The 22,127-nt window shown below is 45.9% G+C and overlaps 1 protein-coding gene across 2 annotated transcripts in view; it reads right to left on the bottom strand.

Moving 5' to 3' along the window:
- The window catches only part of LOC134909900 (cingulin-like protein 1), a 288,659-nt gene that overhangs the window by 8,321 nt on the left and 258,211 nt on the right, over positions 1 to 22,127 (bottom strand). The gene's annotated exons all lie outside the window — the stretch shown is intronic.

Below are 22,127 nucleotides of genomic sequence, written 5' to 3'. Positions count from 1 at the left end.
GATTAAAAACATGGCACCGCTGCGATGGCAGCCGCAGATATCCTGCGTATGCATGGGTCAACCGGAACTGTCGATGGTACTCAATGTCTGCATATGCATTGCAATTATGCGACTGTATATGCAAATTTGCGAATGCATTGGTGGGCATATTTTACCTTTCTTGGCGGCTCTTCACATATATTTTTTAACAAAAGCATTTCTGAGAAAAACTTTTGGGGAGAGTATTTGACAATAGCGCAGACCCAGGGGCGTAGGGAGGGCGGTACTGGCGGAGCGCAAGCTCCAGGCGCCGAAACCGTCAGAGGGCGCCGCTGGATCCCGGAGCTACAGGGAGCAGGAGTAGAGCAGCGGCGGGTCCCGGAGCTGCAGCCTGAAGGGAGCGGGAGTAGAGGAGCGTGGATCCCAGAGCTGCAGGGAGCGGGAGTAGAGGAGCGGCGGATCCCAGAGCTGCAGGGAGGGTGAGTAGAGAGGAGTGGCGGAACCCAGAGGTGCAGGGAGGGTGAGTAGAGAGGAGCGGGGGATCCCGGAGCTGCAGGGAGGGTGAATAGAGGAGCGGCGTGTGACAGGTCCAGGAGCTACAGGGAGTGTGAGACACACACACTCTCCCTCTCTCCTGGCTACCCGGCGTATTGTGTATATATGGCTACCTGGCGTATTATGTATACAGCATAAGGGCTACCTGACATATTGTGTATATAAGGGCTACCTGGCATATTGTGTATATAAGGGCTACCTGGTGTACTGTGTATATAAGGGCTACCTGGCGTATTGTGTATATATGGGCTACCGTGCATAATGTGTATATAAGTGCTACCTGGCGTAATCTGTGTATAGGGCTACGTGGCGTAATTTGTGTATGGGGCTACCTGGCATAAAGTGCGTGTATACAAGGGATACCTGGCGTAATGTGTATATGGGGCTACCTGGCGTAATGTGTATATGGGGCTACCTGGCGTAATGTGTATATGGGACTACCTGGTGTAATGTGTATATGGGACTACCTGGTGTAATGTGTGTATGGGGCTACCTGGTGTAATGTGTATATGGAGTTACCTGGCGTAATGTGTATATAGGGCTACCTGGCGTAATGTGTGCATGGGGGCTGAGGAAGGTGATGGGAATGTGTTTGTACATATATGGGAGGCGGGGGTGGGTGCCGTGACACGAGCTTGCTCCGGGTGCCATGGCTATACGCTATGCCTCTGCGCAGACCACTTCCAGGCTGTCTCAGTCGCAGATTAGTGGCAGCCTCAGACATACTCACATTTGCTCAGACAGCAAAAACTCTTTGATGTTCTGGGAATTGCGTATCCATCTGTGAGTGTATAGCAATCTGCGATGCATTCACAATTTTGCACAGGGCATTTTATCGGCTCCTGTCGGGGCATCGCCTTTCTACTCGCAGACAACTGCAATTTCTCTGAATAGCAATCCATGCTCAATTAGGCCCAAAATAAACAATTGTTTAAGTTCTAACTGCACCACATCTAATGAGGTGGCAGGTGCAGTCAATTGCAACAAAAGCAGCCATTTTAAAAACTACACTGTCACAGGGCCTAATTCAGACCTGATCACTGAGAAACTTGACTTCAACCTCCTGTAGAGGCTCGAACCAATTCGACTGGAGAAGCTGTAACACCACGTTAAGATCCCAGGGTGCCGTAGGTGGCACAAAGGGAGGCTGGATGTGCAGAGCCCCTTTCAAAAAAGTCTGAACCTCAGGGAGGGGAGCCAGCTGTTTTTGGAAGAAAATGGATAAGGCCGAAATCTGGACCTTTACGGATCCCAACCTCAGGCCCATATCCACACCTGCTTGCAGGAAGAGGAGAAAACGTCCCAGTTGAAACTCCACCGTAGGAAGCTTCTTGGATTCAAACCAAGATACATACTTTTTCCAAATGCGATGGTAATGTTTAGACGTTACTCCTTTCCTAGCCTGTATCAGGGTAGGGATAACCTTGTTCGGAATGCCTTTCCGAGCTAATATCTGGCATTCAACCTCCATGCCGTCAAACGTAGCGGTGGTAAGTCTTGATAAGCAAACGGCCCCTGTTGTAACAGGTCCTCCCGAAGAGGAAGAAGCCTCGGATCTTTTTCTGCCCAGAGGATGATTCTTGTTACCTCTAACATTGCAGCTCTGCTCTTCATTCCGCCCTGACGGTTGATGTAGGCCACCGTCGTTACATTGTCTAACTGTACTTGAATGGCACGATCTCACAGAAGATGTGCTGCTTGGAGAAGACCGTTGTACACGGCCCTTAGTTCCAGAATGTTTATTGGAAGACTGGATTCCAGACTTGACCACCTTCCTTGGAAGGTTTCCCCTTGAGTGACTGCGCCCCAACCCCGGAGACTTGCGTCCGTGGTTAGAAGGATCCAGTCCTGAATCCCAAACCTGCGTCCCTCCAGAAGGTGAAACATTTGCAGCCACCAGAGGAGTGAAATCCTTGCTTTCGGCAACAGACGTATCCTCAGGTGCATATGTAGATGAGACCCCGACCACTTGTCTAGGAGATCCAGTTGGAAGGATCGAGCATGAAATCTTCCGTACTGTAGAGCCTCGTAGGAGGCAACCATCTTCCCCAGAAGGCGAATGCACTGATGAACCGATACCCAGGCTGGCATCAGGACATCCCAGACCATTGTTTGAATCAACAACGCTTTTTCCTCCGGTAGAAACACCCTCTGCACTTCCGTGTCGAGGATATTCCCCAGGAAACAAAATCTCCTTGTCGGCTCCAAATGTGACTTCGGAAGGTTCAGGATCCAACCATGTTCCCTGAGCAGACGAGTCATGAGAGCAATGGACTGCAACAAGGTCTCCCTGGTCGATGCCTTTATCACCAGATAATCCAGATATGGAATTATGTTCACTCCCTGTCTGCGGAGGAGAAACATCATCTCTGCCATCGCCTTGGTGAACACCCTTGGTGCCGTGAAGAGACCGAATGGCAGTGCCTGAAACTAATAGTGACTGTCTAACAGTGCAAACCTGAAATAAGCCTAGTGCAGCGGCCAAAACGGAATTTGGAGGTACGCATCCATGATATCCAGGAATACCAGAAACTCTCCCTCCTCTAGACTTGAGATCACCGCTCTCAGAGACTCCATTTTGAACTTGAACTCCCTCAGATAAGGGTTTAACGATTTCAAGTTCAAAATCGGTCTGATCGAACCATCCGGTTTCGGTACCACGAAAAGGTTTGAATAGTAATCCTTGTTTTGCATATGCAGTAGAACTGTAACAATGACCGCTGACCTTTCCAATTTTTGAATGGCTTCCTGTAGGACAGCCCTGTCTGTCAGTAAAGCTGGTAAGCCTGATTTGAAGAAACGGTGAGGCGGGAGTTCTTGAAACTCCAGTCTGTGCCCCTGGGATACAATATCCTGTACCCAGGGGTCCAGGCCGGACAACACCCAGAAGTGGCTGAAACGTCTGAGCCTAGCACCCACCAGACCGTCCTCCAGGCTGTGCGGTCCACCTTCATGCTGAGGATTTTGAGGAACCAGAAGCAGCCTTCTGGTCCTGGGAGCCTGCAGGTCCAGGCTTTTTGGATTTTGCACGCCCACCTCTAAAGAAAATGGTAGGGGGCTTGGACTTTGTCTTAGCGGTCCGAAAGGACTGCGATGCAGATGAAGAAAAGGGTTTCTTCTTAGAAGGTGTAGCTGAGGGAAGAAAAGATGACTTACCCGCGGTTGCCGTGGAAATCTACGCATCCAACGCTTCCCCAAATACAGCCTGACCTGTGTAAGGTAGGTTCTCCACACTTCTGGATTCTGCGTCTGCCGACCAATGGCGTAGACAAAGTCCCCTGCGAGCTGAGACAGACATGGAAGATATCCGTGCATTCCGCGTACCCAGGCCCTTCATGGATTCCACCATGAACCCCGCAGAATCCTGTATGTTACGTAAAAACAGTTCAATGTCACTTCTATCCATTGTATCTAAGTCTTCTAGTAACGTGCCTGACCATTTTACTATAGCTTTTGAGATCCATGCACAGGCAATAGTAGGCCTTAACGCCACCCCTGAAGCAGTGTATATGGATTTGAGCGTAGCGTCAATCTTACGATCAGCCAGTTCTTTTAATGCGGTAGATCCAGGTACAGGTAAAACCACCTTTTTTTGGAGACCGTTATGTCAACTATGGGTGGGTTTTCCAATCTTTTTCTATCCTCCTCAGGGTAGCCAAAAGCAACCAGAACCCTCTTGGGGATCTGGAATTTTTTCTGCGGGGTTTCCCAGGATTTTTCAAATAAAGCATTTCATTCTTTAGATGCAGTAAAAGGTTAGTGAGGCCTTCTAATTGTCTGTGAAGTAAGCCTCCTCAACCTGCTCAGGTGGTGTGTCAGTAATGTTTAACACATCTCTAATGGCCTCAATCATGAGCTGCACCCCCTTAGCCAGAGATGCCGCTCCCCTCAGCACATCCCCACCACCGTCTGCCGTGTCAGAGTCAGTATCCGTGTCATCTTGCATAATCTGGGCAAGTGCACGTTTCTTTGGGAATATGCTAGGAAATTGAGAAGGAATAGGAACAGAACCTGACCAAACTGCCATAGAATTCTTTAAAACCTGAGTTTCTGGGGGGCGTGGCTTGGCACAGCATGGAGTAGGCAGCAGGCTGCTGTAGCTCCCTATTCTTCATCCTTGAACCCATCCTTAACCCCGGTGTTTTTGGAATTCACACTCATCTGCTGCTGTGTGAACCTCTCCTGCACCCCCTGAGACGTCTGGCGCCACTGTGCGCCTTGTACCTGCAGAGATTTGGACATTGTGGAGGGACCTGCCCGGCCCGCAGCAGCGCCTTCTGCCCTGCTTGTGACCTCTCCCTGCACAAGGTACTCTACCCTCCCCTCTCTGTGGTGCTGGGACACATGCTCCATTATTAACTGCTGCTGGCAATTACAGAGGCCTGCTGCTTCCCACCCAGTGTGCTGCAGTATATATGTTTATGCCTGGGCCCTGCATTGGGCTGGTCTCTCTCAACATATTTGGATTACAATTTTGATGTGCTGCACTGCCTTCTATGAATACTGACTGTGCCCTGTTTATCTTGGATCCTGTTTGATCACACTCAGGGGTGCATTTTGTGTTTCTTAATTCCCTGAAGCAGCTACTGTACTCCAAGCTTCACTATATAAGACTTTGCCACTCTCTTTGTGCTTATTTACTCTTTTTTTCCTGAAGCGATTATTCCTCCTGCAGTGGTATGGGAAAAACCGGCAATGCTGCTGCGCGCTTGGAAAGATTTGCTAGAAATTGACGCGGGCCGACACCCCTGCGTACCCAGGCTACACCGCCTCCCTCACCGCAGCACGCTTCGGAGGAAACCTCTGTTACTAATGTTATGCAATCCACACAGCAAATTCTGCAAGCCATCAATACGTCTGAGACGAGGGTGATGGACAAGATCAGCCAGGTTCAGGCTGATATCTCAGTTATTCATCATGACATGCAAAGGCTGCGTGAGCGTGTGGGGGGTGTAGAGCAACGTGTCTCTGACATTGAAGATGTGACTGCACCACTCAAGGATAGTGTCGCTGACCTTTCATCCCAGATGGCTGCTATTAAAACCAAGTTGTCGGATATGGAGGGCCGCTTACGAAGAAATAACGTACGCTTTGTGGGGCTGCCTGAGCGAGCTGAGGGTACACATCCAGAAAAATTCTTGGAGGACTGGCTACTCAGTGTGTTTAAAAAAAGATGATTTTAGTGCGCAACTCACCGTGGAGCACGCACATCGTTTAACCTTTCAGGCCCCCCTCCTGGTGCCCCAGCGCGCACCTTTATTGCCCGCATGCTCCACTTCAAGGATCGGGATGCCATTCTCCGCCTGGCCAGGTTGCACGGTCCGTTGCAGTTTGATTACCACTCTCTGTCTGTTTTCCCTGACTTTGTTATGGACGTACAGAAATCCAGGTCCCAATTTCTTCAGGTCAAACGAAAGCTGAGGGACAGGCAGATTCAGTATTCAATGCTGTTCCCTGCCAGACTGCGGGTGATATATGAGGGCTCTACCCATTTCTTCAACTCTCCGAGAGAGGCCGAGGCGTGGCTGGATCAGAGACCCCGTGCACCTCGCTGAATGGAGCTCCTATTGTACCGCCAGTTTATTCTGTGGTTTTTTCTCTGTCAGGTTTTTTCTTTTTTTTTAATTATGTGAGAGTTCATATGGTTGACTATTGTATGTGAAGGTTTATTTGTATGTCTTTTTACCGGGGGCCACTCTCCTTTACAGGGAAAAAAAGGAAAAGAGAGCGCAAGCAGACTAAACTTGTAATTACAACAGATTTATTCATAAAATATGCTAAATCACACCAGGTTTAAAATGTTTTTTTTGATAAGAACTAATGATATATATATATATATATATATATATATATATATATACAATATGTATCAAATAAGAATCCACATTAAAAATTATATTATGACAGTCCCACAATACTAGTGCACTAGTAGATGACACAAAAACCGATATATGATCCTTAATAGAACCAGTACATCCTTCAGTTCATTTGCAGAGTGTTATCAGCTGATGGTTTACACAGGAGTTTTCATGTAGCACTTTGGTAACAGTTTCCAAAATAAAATGTATCCCTTTTGACTAAGTAGCAACTATATTCCTGCTAACAAACGAACAGTCTCTATGGAGATATCGTGCTGAGCTTTGTGTTATAACAGTGCATGCGCTCCGGCTGTCACTCTCTCACTGTGACAGCGTACCGGAGCCGTAAATGCTTACCGCTTCAAAGAATGTCGCAGCGGCAGTAACCATAGACCGGGCGCCGCTCGTTCTAGCTGCTTGATCCCCCGTTCTCCTACCAGAACCACGTGGCAGAATCGCTCCTTCCCTGCCGCCTCCAAACAGACCCTGGTGGCGCTAATGATGGCTGGGCGCCGTTAATTCCAGGTGAATCGACTGGCGGCCACGGTCCCCGTATAGCAAGCGGGACCAATGCAAGTGGCTCAAGTCGAATAGGTCGATTCCGGCAGAGATTGCAGATGCAATAAACAAAGTCGTGGGACTGAAAGAGTGCTTGGATCCTTAGAGCCCTTTACAGGGAGCCCTTGCTGTGATATAGTAGTCTACTCCTAACTGTTCCCTTTTTACGACCTTTACTATTTAGTTTTTTTTTTAGTTTAGGTAACGGGAAGTTTGGTTGGGGATATAGGTATATCTAGGTTCCTGATGGATGTACAGGGTGGGGGGTGGTTGGGTTGTTGCTGTTTTATTGTTTTTTTGCTTAATTATTGGTATTTTTTGTTATGGTCAAGTACTGCTGGTGATTTAAGGCTGCAATGTATCTTTATAGTCATGGTGGATGTGTTCTGGCGTCCTTGTTTCTCGATTGCTCCGAACTTTTTCTCTTCCTCTCTTTTGCGTATTTGTACGCCTGCTGCTCTGATCTACATGTGCTCTGATGAGGTATTCTCTGTCATTGTGTCATTTCACCTTTTTCTCCTTTTCTCTTCTTTTCTCCTGTTTTCCAGTCTAACGTCTTTCAATGTTGGTAGCATCTGAGGGGCTTCACCTAGTCGGCTGGAACGTGAGGGGCCTTAACAATAAAATAAAGAGAGCATTGGTCCTGTCGCAAGCTAAAAAATATAAGGCGGATATTATTTGCTTTTCGGAGACTCATTTGGTTGGTGTTAAGACGATGGCCCTGAAAAAACCGTGGGTGGGATGGCTGTTTCATTCTACCTTTTCACAAAATGCCAGGGGGGTATCTGTACTTATCAGAAAATCTGTAAATTTTCATTTAGATCATAGTCAGGTGGATCAGTATGGTCGCTTGTTTTTCTTAGAGCCTTCGTTAACTCCACCCTTCTACATATTCTTGCAGTATATGTCCCCCCCCTTACAATAATGATGTTTTGCGACAAGCTATGTCGTTTGTTGCATTGTCACCATCTACTCCCACCATCTGTATTGGTGACTATAATAATGTAATGGACTTCTCTTTAGATAGGTGGAGAGAGAGCCCCCATACTGATCTATCATCTCCTTCTCCTACCCCCTTCTCTAATTTAACTACTGGGATTAATTGATATTTGGAGGGTCCGGTTTCCCCATGAGAGCCAATACTCCTGCTATTCGGCTACTTTTAATACATTCTCCCGTATTGACCTGGCCCTCATATCACCAGATTTGACCCCTAAGGTAACTCAGATTAAATACTTACCCAGAGGGATTTCCGACCTTTCACCTGTCTTGGTCTTAGATCCTTTGTCTCCCCAGGGGGTCTTGTTTTGGAAACTTAACCCATTCTGGCTGTCCTTAATGGGTGATGGAGCTGATTTGCTTGCTGACTGGCGAGACTTACAGGATTTTAACGCCTCCTGCCCTACCCCTACTGTTAAGCATGATGCATTTAAAGCCTCTATCAGTGGCTCCCTTATTAAAAGGTTGGTTGCTATTAAAAGGTCTAGTAGGGAAGAGGAATCAGCCTTGAAAAAAATTGTTGTCAATTAGAAGCCGGCTATATTTTGCACAAATCCCCCTCCTTGCATGCTAGCTGGGAGATGGTCAGACGGGAGTGGACGTTTCTTTTAGATAAATCCAAGCGTCGGTTATTGTTCTCCAAGCATTCTCTATACTCACAGGCGGAGATTGGGGGTAGTTATCTCGCTTTCCTATCTAGGGAAGAGAGGGGTAGTATTTCTGTCCAACAGGTGTGTGATCCCCAGGGTGTTATGAAGTACTCGTGCCCTGATATTACTGAAGTATTTTTTGATTACTACTCTTCGCTGTACGGGTCTAAAGTGTCTTATACAATGGATCAACTGAGAGACTATCTCTCCCATATACAATTGCCCCAACTGTCTCCGGAATCTGTTGAATACTTGGATTCCCCGTTCACCACTGAGGAATTAGATGCTGCTATAGCATCGTTCCCCAATAATAAGGCTCCCGGGTGTGATGGAATACCCATTGAATTGTACAAACGCTTTAAAGAATTCTATACCCCTTATTTGGTTGAACTATTTAACACTTTGTTTGACTACGGTTCTTTGCCCCCCTCGATGTCTGAGGCTATAATAATAGTAATTCTTAAGCCAGGTAAGGACCCCACCTCCACGGACTCCTATCGCCCTATCTCCCTATTATCTACAGATGTAAAAATGTTGGCTAAAATTTTAGCTGTTCATTTAAATAAAGTTGTTACATCTATTGTCCACTGTGACCAAACGGGTTTTATGCCGGGGAAGTCTACGGTACAGAACCTCCGAAGACTCTTTTGCCATCTGCAGAGAGGGGACAGGTCCGAGGCGGGGGCAGTGGTGGTGTCCCTGGATGCTGCCAAGGCCTTTGACTCGGTAGAATGGGGGTACCTGTGGGAAGTGCTTCATAAATTTGCGTTCGGTCCTAAATTTGTTCGGTGGGTCCAGTTGCTCTATTCTTCCCCGGCTGCTCGTGTTTCAGTCAATGGTCATGTGTCACGACCCTTTTCACTGGAGAGGGGTACGAGGCAGGGCTGCCCACTCTCTCCGGCCCTATTTGCCCTTGCCATTGAACCGCTAGCTAGTTGCATACGTATGTCCCCGGACATTGTAGGCATTAAGGTTGGGAGCCATGTTGATACTATCGCACTATATGCTGACGATATGCTTTTATTTCTTAATGATTCTGAGAATTCATTACTCACTATGTTGCAGTTAGTTAATCATTTTGGAACTTATTCTGGTTTACAGATAAATTGGAACAAGTCCAATATTTACCCCATATCTGGTGTTCTCCCTGATGTGACGGACTCCTCTTGCCCGCTGCAGTGGACCCTCCAGTTTAAATATTTGGGGATTTGGATCTCTCCTTGTCCGCAGGACTATGTTGCACCAAATGTGGAGCCTGTGACACGTAATTTTAAAAAGAAGGCTCACCTGTGGAAGAAGCTTCCTCTCACTGTGATGGGCCGTATTAATTTATTTAAAATGTCTATCCAACCCAGGTATCTGTATGTCCTGCATCATTCTCCTGTGTACATACCTAAAAAAGTTTTTTCCTCTATTGACAGCGTATTGAACTCTTTTGTTTGGGGAGGCGGGGCGCCTAGGGTGGCTATGAAGGCCCTGGTTAAGTCCAAGTTAGATGGAGGTCTTGGCCTCTCTAATTTGAGACTATACTACTTGGCCTCTCAGCTAGTTTACCTTTCTTGTTGGCTCCTGGATGCAGGTGGGGACACATTGTTGGGGTTCTATTCCGAGTGGGTGGAGTCTCCTCTCTCTCTACTTCATTTTTTGCTATCTGGCTCTACTCTCTCTGGTCTTCCCCCTATTCTTAGACAGGCTCTTCTGGTTTGGCGATTGGCGCACACCTTTTTTGACTGGAAAGACATTGATACTGATACACCCCTGTGGTTTAATGCCTCTTATAGGGAGCTACTGCCCCTATCCTCGGATACTTTATGGCGGCGGATGGGAGTTACAACATTTGCTCAGCTTTATGATAATGGTATTCTTAAATCATTTGAGTGGCTACGTGGCGACTATGCTGTAGCTAATACTGCTTTTTTCACTACCTCCAGCTGCGTCATGCACTGCAGGCGCAGCTGGGTACGGCCCCCTTAACTATATCGGTGTCTCCAGTCAAGAAATTGCTCCTTTCGTTGGGGTCCAGGGGACACATATCTCTGATTTATGCCGCATTGAATGTGCAGGTTAATTCTAATCTGTTTGACCCCTTGAAACTTAAATGGGAAGGTAATATTGGCGATCTCTCCAATGAACAATGGATACAGATTTTGGGATCCATTCGTTATACCACCCCTTGTGTTCGATATCAGCAGGTATATTTTTATACCTTACATCGAACATATCGTACCCCAGTAATGTTGTATAGTGCACATCTTCGCTCTGATACCCGCTGTCCGAAGTGCAATGGGGAGGGTGCTGACTTTTGGCACCTATTATGGTCATGCCCAAGGTTGGCACCATTTTGGGCTGCAGTTTGGAATGATATTGTCCTTACAGAACCATCATTGCCAGTAATGAACTCTAGATTGTGCCTGTTCGGGTTAGACCTTGAAGAGACGCATTCTCTGGTCATATATCGTTATGTACTATGCTTAACCACTCTGGCAAAAGTCTTAATAGCCAGAAAATGGTTCTCCCCTGAATTACCCAATATATCTCATTGGCGGGCTATGGTCAACAAGGTTTCTGGCCATGAACGAGCAATGTTTAGATCTAGTGACATGCTGGTTAAATACTCTAATAAATGGGATAGATGGAATACGTCAGCCCTTGGAGTGGGTGGGACGTGATGGAAAGGGGAAGGTATCCTGTGTAATGTATACTGTAGCTAATACGGAATGTGATATTATGCCTGTTTGCTCTGGGGCGGTGCGGGAAGCATGGAGGCTTTAGAAATGACTCCTTATTGTTGTATTGACTATATATATATATGCGATATGTTGCCTGCTACAACATGTCATATCTTGTTTAACAGATATACTGTAAATCAATCCAATGTCATTGATGTTTTTGATATACTATTTTTTGTATTTGACCTGTTTGTTGAGCTAGGTTTAGCTGCTGCATGTTTTTTTTGTTTGTATATGTAAAACACTATCAATAAAAAATTACTGAATTTAAAAAACAACAACCTGAGTTTCTGTCTCAGTATGAGCTACTCTAGTAGAGATCTGGGAGATCATTCCCTTAATAGAAGTCAGCCATTCTGGCTCTTTTATAGGAATCTGAGACAATACATTACATTCCTGGGTACATGGAATGGATTCCTCTGGGGATGAAACGTCCTCTGCAGCATGAGACACAGAGTCCCAGGACATGACCATGGCCCTCATTCCGAGTTGTTCGCTCGTTATTCTTTTCTCGCAACGGAGCGATTGGTCGCTAATGCGCATGCGCAATGTCCGCAGTGCGACTGCGCCAAGTAAATTTGCTATGCAGTTAGGTATTTTACTCACGGCATTACGAGGTTTTTTCTTCGTTCTGGTGATCGTAATGTGATTGACAGGAAATGGGTGTTTCTGGGCGGAAACTGGCCGTTTTATGGGTGTGTGCGAAAAAACGCTACCGTTTCTGGGAAAAATGCGGGAGTGGCTGGAGAAACGGAGGAGTGTCTGGGCGAACGCTGGGTGTGTTTGTGACGTCAAACCAGGAACGACAAGCACTGAATTGATCGCAGATGCCGAGTAAGTGTGGAGCTACTCAGAAACTGCTAAGAAGTGTCTATTCGCATTTTTGCTAATCTTTTGTTCGCAATTTTGATAAGCTAAGATTCACTCCCAGTAGGCGGCGGCTTAGCGTGTGCAAAGCTGCTAAAAGCAGCTTGCGAGCGAACAACTCGGAATGAGGGCCCATGTGAGAAAACATACAACCACACACACACACAGAAAAATGTCACAGTTTCCCCCAAGTACCTTCAGAGAAACACAGAGCTTGGAGCCAGCACACACACAGCGCTTCCCTAGGTATAAATAATACAAATACCCGGTACTGACTGTGTGCCTTAATACACTACAAAGTAATTATACAGCCTCCCCCTCTTCTCCAACCCCCTGGTACCGTACAGGATAGCTGGAGTCGTGTGGAAGGACAGCTCTCCCTGTCAGTCTCTCTGTAGCTGGATCTGCAGGGAGGAAAATGGCGCTGAACGAGGAGAAGCTCCGCCCCCTGAAACATAGCACTGCTTCCCACATTTTACATCTTTATACTGGCAGCGTTACCGAGGTTCCTGACAGCCTGAAGAGGGAGTGAGCGGTCGCCTGGGGCGGCTAACGATCATCACCCTCAGGAGCTCAGTGTCCTGTCAGCGGAGATAGTGGCCATTAACCTCTCAGGGTTGGACACTACTCCCCCCCATAAGTCCCACGAAGCAGGGAGGCTGTTGCCAGCAGCCTCCCTGTGCCTAACTCTAATAAAAACAATAAAACTAGAAATCTCCTATCTCCTAGCTACCCTAGCTGTGACCGGCTCCTCCGGGCACATTTTCTAAACTGAGTCTGATAGGAGGGGCATAGAGGGAGGAGCCAGTCCACACTATTAAACTCTTAAAGTGCCAGTGGCTCCTAGTGGACCCATCTATACCCCATGGTAGTAATGTGGACCCCAGCATCCTCTGGGACGTAAGAGAAATTTGGAGGATAAATTAGGGAAAGATCAAGAACCACTTCCTCCTAGCTGCCACTATGACATAGACGATGAAATGCCATCAACGTCGTCTGCCAAGGCCGATGCCCAATGTGATAGAAGAGGGCATGTAAAATCCAAAAAGCCAAAGTTCAGTAAAAAGACCCCAAAAAATTAATTTAAATGGTCTGAGAAGATACGTAAACTTGCCAATATTCCATTTACGACACGGAGTGGCAAGGAATGGCTAAGGCCCTGGCCTATGTTCATGACTAGTGGTTCAGCTTCACATGATGATGGAAGCCCTCATCCTCCTGCTAGAAAAATAATAAGAGTTAAGCTGGCAAAAGCACAGCAAAGAACTGTGCGTTCTAAGATGGTATCACAAATTCCCAAGGAGAGTCCAAGTGTGTTGGCGGTTGCGATGCCTGACCTTCCCGACACTTGGAGGGAAGAGGTGGCTCCTTCCACCATTTGCACGCCCTCTGCAAGTGCTGGAAGTAGCACCCACAGTCCAATTTCTGATATTCAAATTGAAGATGTCACTGTTGAAGTACACCAGGAAGAGGATATTGGTGTTGCTGGCGCGGAGGAGGAAGCTGATGATGAGGATTCTGATGGTAATGTAGTTTGTTTAAATCAGGCACCGGGGGAGACACCTGTTGTCCGTGGGATGAATAAGCCCATTGTGATGCCTGGGCAAAATACCAAAAAAGCCACCTCTTCGGTGTGGAATTATTTCTCCACAAATCCAAACAGGAGGTGTCAAGCCGTGTGTTGCCTCTGTCAATCTGTAATAAGTAGGAGTAAGGACGTTAACCACCCAGGAACATCCTCCCTTATACGTCACCTGCTGCGCATTCATCAGAAGTCAGTGTCAAGATGTGAAACTTGCGTAAGCAGTCCACTGACACCTAAATCCCTTCTTCCTCTTGTACCCAAGCTCCTGCAAGCCGCACCACCAACTCCCTCAACGTCAACTTCCTCCTCAGGCCATGTCACTGGCAAGACTGAGGAGGCCTCTCCTAAAAGGGATTCCTCCGGAGGATCCTTGAGTGGTACGCCTACTGCTGCTGTTGATGCCGCTGCTGGTGTTGCTGCTGGGAGTCGATCGTCATCCCAGAGGGGAAGTCGGAAGGCCACTTGTACTACTTTAAATAAGCAATTGACTGTCCAACAGTCTTTGTGAGGAAGATGAAATATGACAGCAGTCATCCTGTTGCAAAGCGGATAACTGAGGCCTTGACAGCTATGTTGGTGTTAGACGTGCGTCCGATATCCGCCATTAGTTCAGTGGGACTTAGAGAACTGATGGAGGTAGTGTGTCCCTGGTACCAAATCCCATCTAGATTCCACTTCACTAGGCAGGCGATACCGAGAATGTACAGAGACGTCAGAAAAAGTGTCCTCAGTGTCCTAAAAAATGCAGTTGTACCCACTGTCCACTTAACCACGGACATGTGGACAAGTGGAACAGGGCAGACTAAGGACTATATGACTGACAGCCCACTGGGTAGATGTATTGCCTCCCGCAGCAACAACAGCAGCGGAACCAGAAGCAGCATCTCGTAAACGCCAACTCGTTCCTAGTCAGGCTATGCTATGTATCACCGCTTTCTGTAAGAGGCACACCGCTGACAACCTCTTACAGAAACTGAGGGACATCATCGCACAATGGCTTACCCCACTTAGACTCTCCTGGGGATTTGTGATATCGGACAACGCCACCAATATTGTGTGTGCATTACATCTCGGCAAATTCCAGCACGTCCCATGTTTTGCACATACAATTAATTTTATGGTGCAGAATGCGGTCGGTGGCCTAATAAATTTTGGGCCACTTTCAACATTCAGTCACCGCGTGCCGAAGACTGGAGCGCCAGCAAACATTCCTGAACCTGCCCTGCCATCACCTGAAGCAAAAGGTGGTAACGAGGTGGAATTCAACACTCTATATGCTTCAGAGGATGGAGGAGCAGCAAAAGGCCATTCAAACCTATACATCCACCTACGATATAGGCAAAGGAGGGGGAATGCACCTGACTCAAGTGCAGTGGAGAATGGTTTCCGTCTTGTGGAAGGTCCTCCAACCCTTCGAACTTGCCACACGTGAAGTCAGTTCAGACACTGCCAGCTTGAGTCAGGTCATTCCCCTCATCAGGCTTTTGCAGAAGCAGCTGGAGAAATTGAAGGAAGAGCTAAGACGGAGCGATTCTGCTACATATGTGGGACTTGTGGATGGAGCCCTTCATTCCCAGGATTCAATGATGGTCAATCTGTTGAAATCAGAGCACTACATTTTGGCCACCATGCTCGATCCTAGGTTTAAAGCCTACATTGCATCTCTCTTTTCGGCAGACACAAGTCTGCAGAGGTTCAAAGACCCATCAACAGCTCCTCCTTCATTTTCTCCCGCAACTTGGGCTGAGAGGTAAAGGTTAAGATTTCCTAGTCCACCCGCTGGCGGTGATGCAGGGCAGTCAGGAGCGAGTGCTGACATCTGGTCGGGACTGAAGGACCTGCCAGCGATTACTGACCTGTCTACTGTCACTGCATATGATTCTGTCACCATTGAAAGAATGGTGGACGATTATATGAGTGACAGCATCCAAGTAGGCATGTCAAGACAGTCCGTACATATACTGGCAGGAAAAAGAGGCAATTTGGATGCCCTTGCACAAACTGGCTTTATTTTACCTAAGTTGCCCAGTGTGTACTCCGAAAGAGTGTTTAGTGCAGCCGGTAACCTTGTCAGCGATCGGCGTAGGAGGTTACCTGCACAAAATGTGGAGAAGATGATGTTAATCAAAATGAATTATAAATTCCTCCAGGAAGACCTTGACCAGCAATTGCCTCCAGAAAGTACACAGGGACCCCTGATGGTGGATTCCAGTGGGGACGAATTAATACTCTGTGAGGAGGAGGAGGATGTACACACTGAAAGGGTTGAGGAATCGGAGGATGAGGATGACACCTTGCCTCTGTAGAGGCAGTTTGTGCAAGGAAAGATTGATTGCTTCTTTTTTGGTGGGGGCCCAAACAAACCAGTCATTTCAGCCACAGTCATGTGGCAGACCCCGTCGCTGAAATGATTGGTTTGTTAAAGTGTGCATGTCCTGTTTATACAACATAAGGGTGGGTGGGAGGGCCCAAAAACAATTCCATCTTGCACCTCTTTTTCTTCTTTGCATCATGTGTTATTTGGGGCCTAGTTTTTTTTAAGTGCCATCCTGTCTGTCACTGCAGTGCCACTCCTAGATGGGCCAGGTGTTTGTGCCTCACACTTGTGTTGCTTAGCTTAGTCATACAGCCACCTCATTGCACCTCTTTTACTTCTTTACATGATGTGCTGTTTGGGGCCTAGTTTTTTTAAGTGCCATCCCGTCTGCAATTGCAGTGCCACTCCTAGATGGGCCAGGTGTTTGTGCCGCACAATTGTGTCGCTTAGCTTAGTCATACAGCTACCGCATTGCACCTCTTTTTCTTCTTTGCATGATGTGCTGTTTGGGGCCTAGTTTGTTTATGTGCCATCCTGTCTGCCACTGCAGTGCCACTCCTAGATGGGCCAGGTGTTTGTGCAGCACACTTGTGTCGATTAGTTTGGTCATTCAACCACCTCGGTGCAACCTTTTGGCCTAAAAACAATATTGTGAGGTGTGAGTTATTCAGAATAGACTGGAAATGAGTGGAAATTAATGTTATTGAGGTTAATAATACCGTAAGATCAAAATTACCCCCAAATTCTGTGATTTTAGCTGTTTTTATGTTTTGGTTTTTTTTTTTAAATCATCCAGATCCAAATCCAAAACACGAAAGGGTGGTTTTGGCAAAACCAACCCAAAACCAAAACCCCAGCGGGGAATTAGAACCAAAACACGAAAAGTGCCCACCGCACATCTCTAGTCAAAACCTATATATATATATATATATATAAGAAGAAAATGGGAGAAAAATAGGGTAAGGGGGGAGGCCAGATTCTGAGGCAACCTGGATTACATCTGCAACCTAGAAAGCACTGGGCCTGGTTCAACAGTTGGGAGGAAGATCAGCAGCCCAGTGCCAAGTGTCAAAAGGATAGATAGCACACAAATTAGATTGGCCATGGATCATGGGGTGTACAGCAGCGATTGTTAAGTGGGAGAACTCTTAATGTCTATTGCATCCAGATGGCAAGAAACTCAGAATATCTATCTAAAGTGGAGAGAAAAATGCTATCCATTGCCATATAAAAATCAAATCTATGAGACCAAGCTCAGATGGCGGGTATGCGAACACCAGTGAATCAGAAGAACTGTCCTAGCTGTGTTATTTATGTGTTTGAGTAACAAATTGTATGTGGTCATTGGAATATCTGCGTTAGACAATAATCAAATCCCAGGGCCAGATGGAACCAGGCATCCCAGGATTTCTGCAGCTAAATCTGATATCGTGTTATAAAAATGGAGTAATAAGAAGGCACTCCCAGCAGACGTAAAATAACTGTAGCTTTTTCACAACGCCAGCAGAGAGGGGACACTAACTTATCACAATTTATGATTGGTGACTGGGCATCAATACCACCTGGTGAGCACTACTGAGTTTTTTGAACCACAAGACTAGAGGAACAAGCATTAATGACTTGCTACACCTTATCACAGACCACCCGGTCTCCTCTTGATTCTAGGTCTCTATACCATATGTAAGCAAAGTGTGGAACTGTGGGATATAGCCCTTGCAGGAACATTTTTTTATATGCCTGAGTTTCGGCTATAGTATTGCAGAACCAAACGCAGCCGCGCGTCTGTACACAACGGCGGGATTCGGGTGGTGGGTGCACGTGCGCGACCTTACACACTGCGGCTGCATCCAAGAAGGATGCGGCTGCAGTGCGACTGACACAGGGTCTGACAGACTGAGAGAAAATCAAATAAAAAGAATGGAGGTAGCAGCCAAGGTGCGATGGCCCATCTTGGCTGCTAAGCCATGCCCCTGACCACAATGTATTTTAATGTACAACCTTCAAAGTACAATGAATGTTATCACAGTTCCGCCGACAGTGATTTAAATAATGCTATATCTGTGTAAACTAATTGCTATAATCCAATCAGCAATGGAAAAAAGATCCTGTGAAGTTATGTGTATCATGCCAGAAATTACTAAAGTGTCCCCTAGGCATGGATAAAATTCAAAGGCAAAAAAGTGCATGAACACATTATATATTTAATATAATCACTTGCCTTCTATTTCAAGAATTCATTACTTTGCAAATGTAGTCTCTCCACATATAACTGTATGTATCAAAACCACTGTGCCTGTTGTTAAAAATAAACACACAGCTTGATAATGATACCACTTAGACTCAAATTCTTGCTTGTTACAGTTTCTTCCACAATTTATACTCTATAAAAACACCTAGGAAGAGAAACTATGGATTACACAAGCTCTAATTAGTGTCAGTTTTATAACTTGGCAAAGAATCTGTCTTTTCCAAAGATTTTGTGAAAAGCGTACGGTGTGTGACAACTCTGTAACTGATAACCCCCTACGCACGTAAAGTTGCTCTAGAACAAAATGTTTTTCTGTTACTTGATTAAGATATTTTAAAAACATAAATAAAAAACAAACAAAGCATCAGTCAGTTACACGTCAACATCAGCATTACACTATTGAGCATATTTAACCACTTGCCTGATGCGACCATACCAGCAAGTGTTTTACCTGACTGGTCACAGTGTTAGCAGCGGCAGGGAAGGGAGACTTCCCTCAGAGGGACCCTGCACCCTCCCCCAGTATCTGCCATGCTGTCAATCACTGCTGATCGGTCAGCACAGCAGGACCCCCCACCCAGTGGCTGCAGACAATAGCAGCTGCTGGGAAAGTATAAACCAACCACAACAACCCCCCCCCCCCCCTCTCCCCCCTTTGTACCTGGCAGCTGTCTGAAGTGCTAAAAGTAACATCGCGATGGTACAGATGGTACCGATGTTATCGATTTTCTCGACCGATGTTCCTATGTTTGAAAAAAGGTTTGTTTTTCTTAAATGTAAAAAATATTTTTTTTATTATTATTATTATTTTTCTATTATTTATTTTTTTACTAAAATCATTTTGGATAAGGTTAAACTCAAGTTCTTCACCTTATTCACTCATGAAAAACCCAACAATTTCTGAGCGTTTTTTTGGGGGAAAAATCGTCAGTCAAGTGGTTAAAAACATATTTACTAACGTTCAATTTATTTTTTGGGGGTGATTTTGCATTCGATTTGGCATTTGGTATTTTACTTATGGAAAAATCGAATGTAAAATCAAATATAAAACAAAATTCCACTCAAAATCGAATATCAGCAAAACATCTGTACTTTTACAAAGATGAATATAAGATCCCCTGATTAACTATCATTCGAATTAAAAATTTAAAACAAATCCCTAAAATAACAGACTAATAACAGACGTGATTTTAGCTTCTATACAACATTCTATTGGTTGGGAATTACTTGTGATGCCTACAAAAGTACAGAAGGCACCAAAGTCTAACAGCGATGCCATTTGCAGCATTTATCTTTGCGCAGAGTGATTGACAGTCAGGCAGCGATTGTGGGCATTGATGTTGGAGTGGTGGCAAAAACGCGGGCATGTCTCTGGCATTTTTGTGGCATGCCGCTGGGTGCCCCTGCGAATCCACACTCAAGCAATGTGCCTCTGGCATCTCTGTTCAGGATGTCATGCTGCGTGGCCGTTGATTTAATCGAGCTGCTGATTATTGAAGGATATGCGTGTGTACTGTAGATGTGTACGCAGTTGCTAAGCCTTTGCAATGGCTCTGCTGGGTGTCTCAGCGGACTAACATGTTGTTAATTGTAGCTGTAGGAATTATGGGCATCATTCAGAGATGGACTGCATCTTTGTATTCAGACTGTGGCATAGAGGGCACTGTGTGCGACGATGCTGGACTTGTTCTGCATATGACGCCCCATCATCGGAGAGGTATGCAAACCAGAATTAGAGGAACTACAGCAGCTTCTTGCAGGTGACATATTTGGACCATTAAGAATAAATGAGGACTTTTTATGATTTTGTATTTGATTCTGCATTCAATTTTATAGGTGATCTTATAGGAGATTTTGAAATGTATATCCTAAAATCGAATACAAAATCACTAGTCAAAATCAAACATTGAATTTGATTTTGAAATCGATGTCAAAATCAAATATTAGTAAATTTGATGAGTGGAACCTAAGGAAGCTGGATACAAAGAACATCCTGAAGGAATGTCTGAACTTCCGGAATGGTTGTCAACTTTGGAAAAGGATTGACAAGTCCAAAACCTATCCTTTAAGAGTACAAAGATGAAGGCCCTTAGACAGTCCTTTCTGTAGAAAGGACAAAAGGAGAGTAACCCAAAATACCTCTGCTGAAAACTTTTGACACTCACACCAGGATATATACAACTTCCACATGCGATGGTAAATCAGGCAAGTAACTGGTTTGTGAACCTGCATCATGGTCTCGTCAAAAGACCGGGAAAAACCCTTAGCTCTTAGGATCTTGGTTTCAAGAACCAAGTCGTCAAAGCCAACCGAGGTAAATCGGGGTGAAGACAGAGGCTGTGAATAAGAAGATCTGGGCACAGAGGAAGATGGTACAGATCATTGGCCAACATGTTCTGAGGTATGGTATACAAATGACAGCGAGATCAGTCTGTGGAATGAGAATGACCAGCCAAACTTTTTGTCAAATCCACTGAAGGACCTGTAGAAGCATTGCAAGGGGTAGGGAGAGATACCCCATTAGGAATGACCAAGGAGCTGTCATGGCATCCAGCAGAACTACCTGAGGATACCAAGACCAAGTGCCACACTGTGGAAGTGTCTTGTGGAGACGTGAAGCCATGAGTACAATGTCTGGTGATTCCCACCTGGACAATAGCTCCGCAAACACCTCCTTGTGCAGTTCCAATTCTGCTGGATAAACTGTGTGGTGGCTTAGGAAATCCGCCTCGCAGTTGTCCACACCAGGAATATGAACTGCAGAGATTGCTGGAATTCAAAGCTCCGCTCAATGAAGAATGTGAGAAACCTCCCTCATTCCACCCTAACTGCGTGTGCCACTCTGCTTGTTTATGTAAGCCACTGCCGTGGCATTGTCCGACTTGATACGCACCAGTAGGTTCCATAGATAGGACTGATCCTGCAACAAGGCATATCAAATCGCCCCCAAATCCAAACTGTTAATAGGAAGAGTGGATTCCTGAGTGGACCAAAGACCACTGCAGATCCATGTTCAGAACCACCGCACCCCAGCCTCTTAAGCTGGCATCCGTGGTGACAATCACCCAGCTCCAAATTGACGACTGAGAGCCCATAGTCAGGTTTGGAACATGAAGCCATCAGAGAGACTGATGAGTCTGCAGAGATATCCTGAACCTGTCCAGTCAAGGGTCTGATTTTTACCAAAGATGAAGAAGCTGGTTTTGAAAAGGTCTGGCATGAACGAAACTTCCTCGAATGTCGCCACAATCTTTCCCAGCAGTTGCATGGCACTGAGAATCGTGACTTGTGACAACTGTAAAATAGTTTTAACTCTGGACTGGAGATCCTGAACTTTCTCCTGTGGAAGGAACACTCTCTGACACTGGATGCTTAAAAGGCAGACCCAAAAAACACCATCCTTTGAGATGGAACAACGTTAGATTTGGGAAAGTTGATGATCCATCTGAAAGTCTGGAGGGTGTCTACAGTCAATTGAAGATATTGCTGCAATAGGGACACTGCAGGAGCCCTGAGCAACAAATCATCCAGATAAACTATAAGACTGACACCCCAACATCTGAGCAGGGAGATCATGTGGGCCATGACCTTTGTGAAGACCCTGGATGCAGTGGAAAGTCCGAAAGAGAGGGCTTGGATCTGAAAATGCCAGTGGACCACTGCCAATCACAGTAGATGATGATGACCCTTCCAAAAAGGAACTTGAAGATAGGCATCCATAATGCTAATGGAAGAGAAATAGTCTCCTTCCTCCATAGAGTTGATAACTGACCGCACCGACT

This window comes from Pseudophryne corroboree, chromosome 4 (genome assembly GCF_028390025.1).
Source record: "Pseudophryne corroboree isolate aPseCor3 chromosome 4, aPseCor3.hap2, whole genome shotgun sequence".
NCBI classification, from domain to species: domain Eukaryota; kingdom Metazoa; phylum Chordata; class Amphibia; order Anura; family Myobatrachidae; genus Pseudophryne; species Pseudophryne corroboree.
The sequence above is the reverse complement of the archived record's forward strand: the minus strand, read 5'-3'. Positions and strand labels throughout refer to the sequence as shown.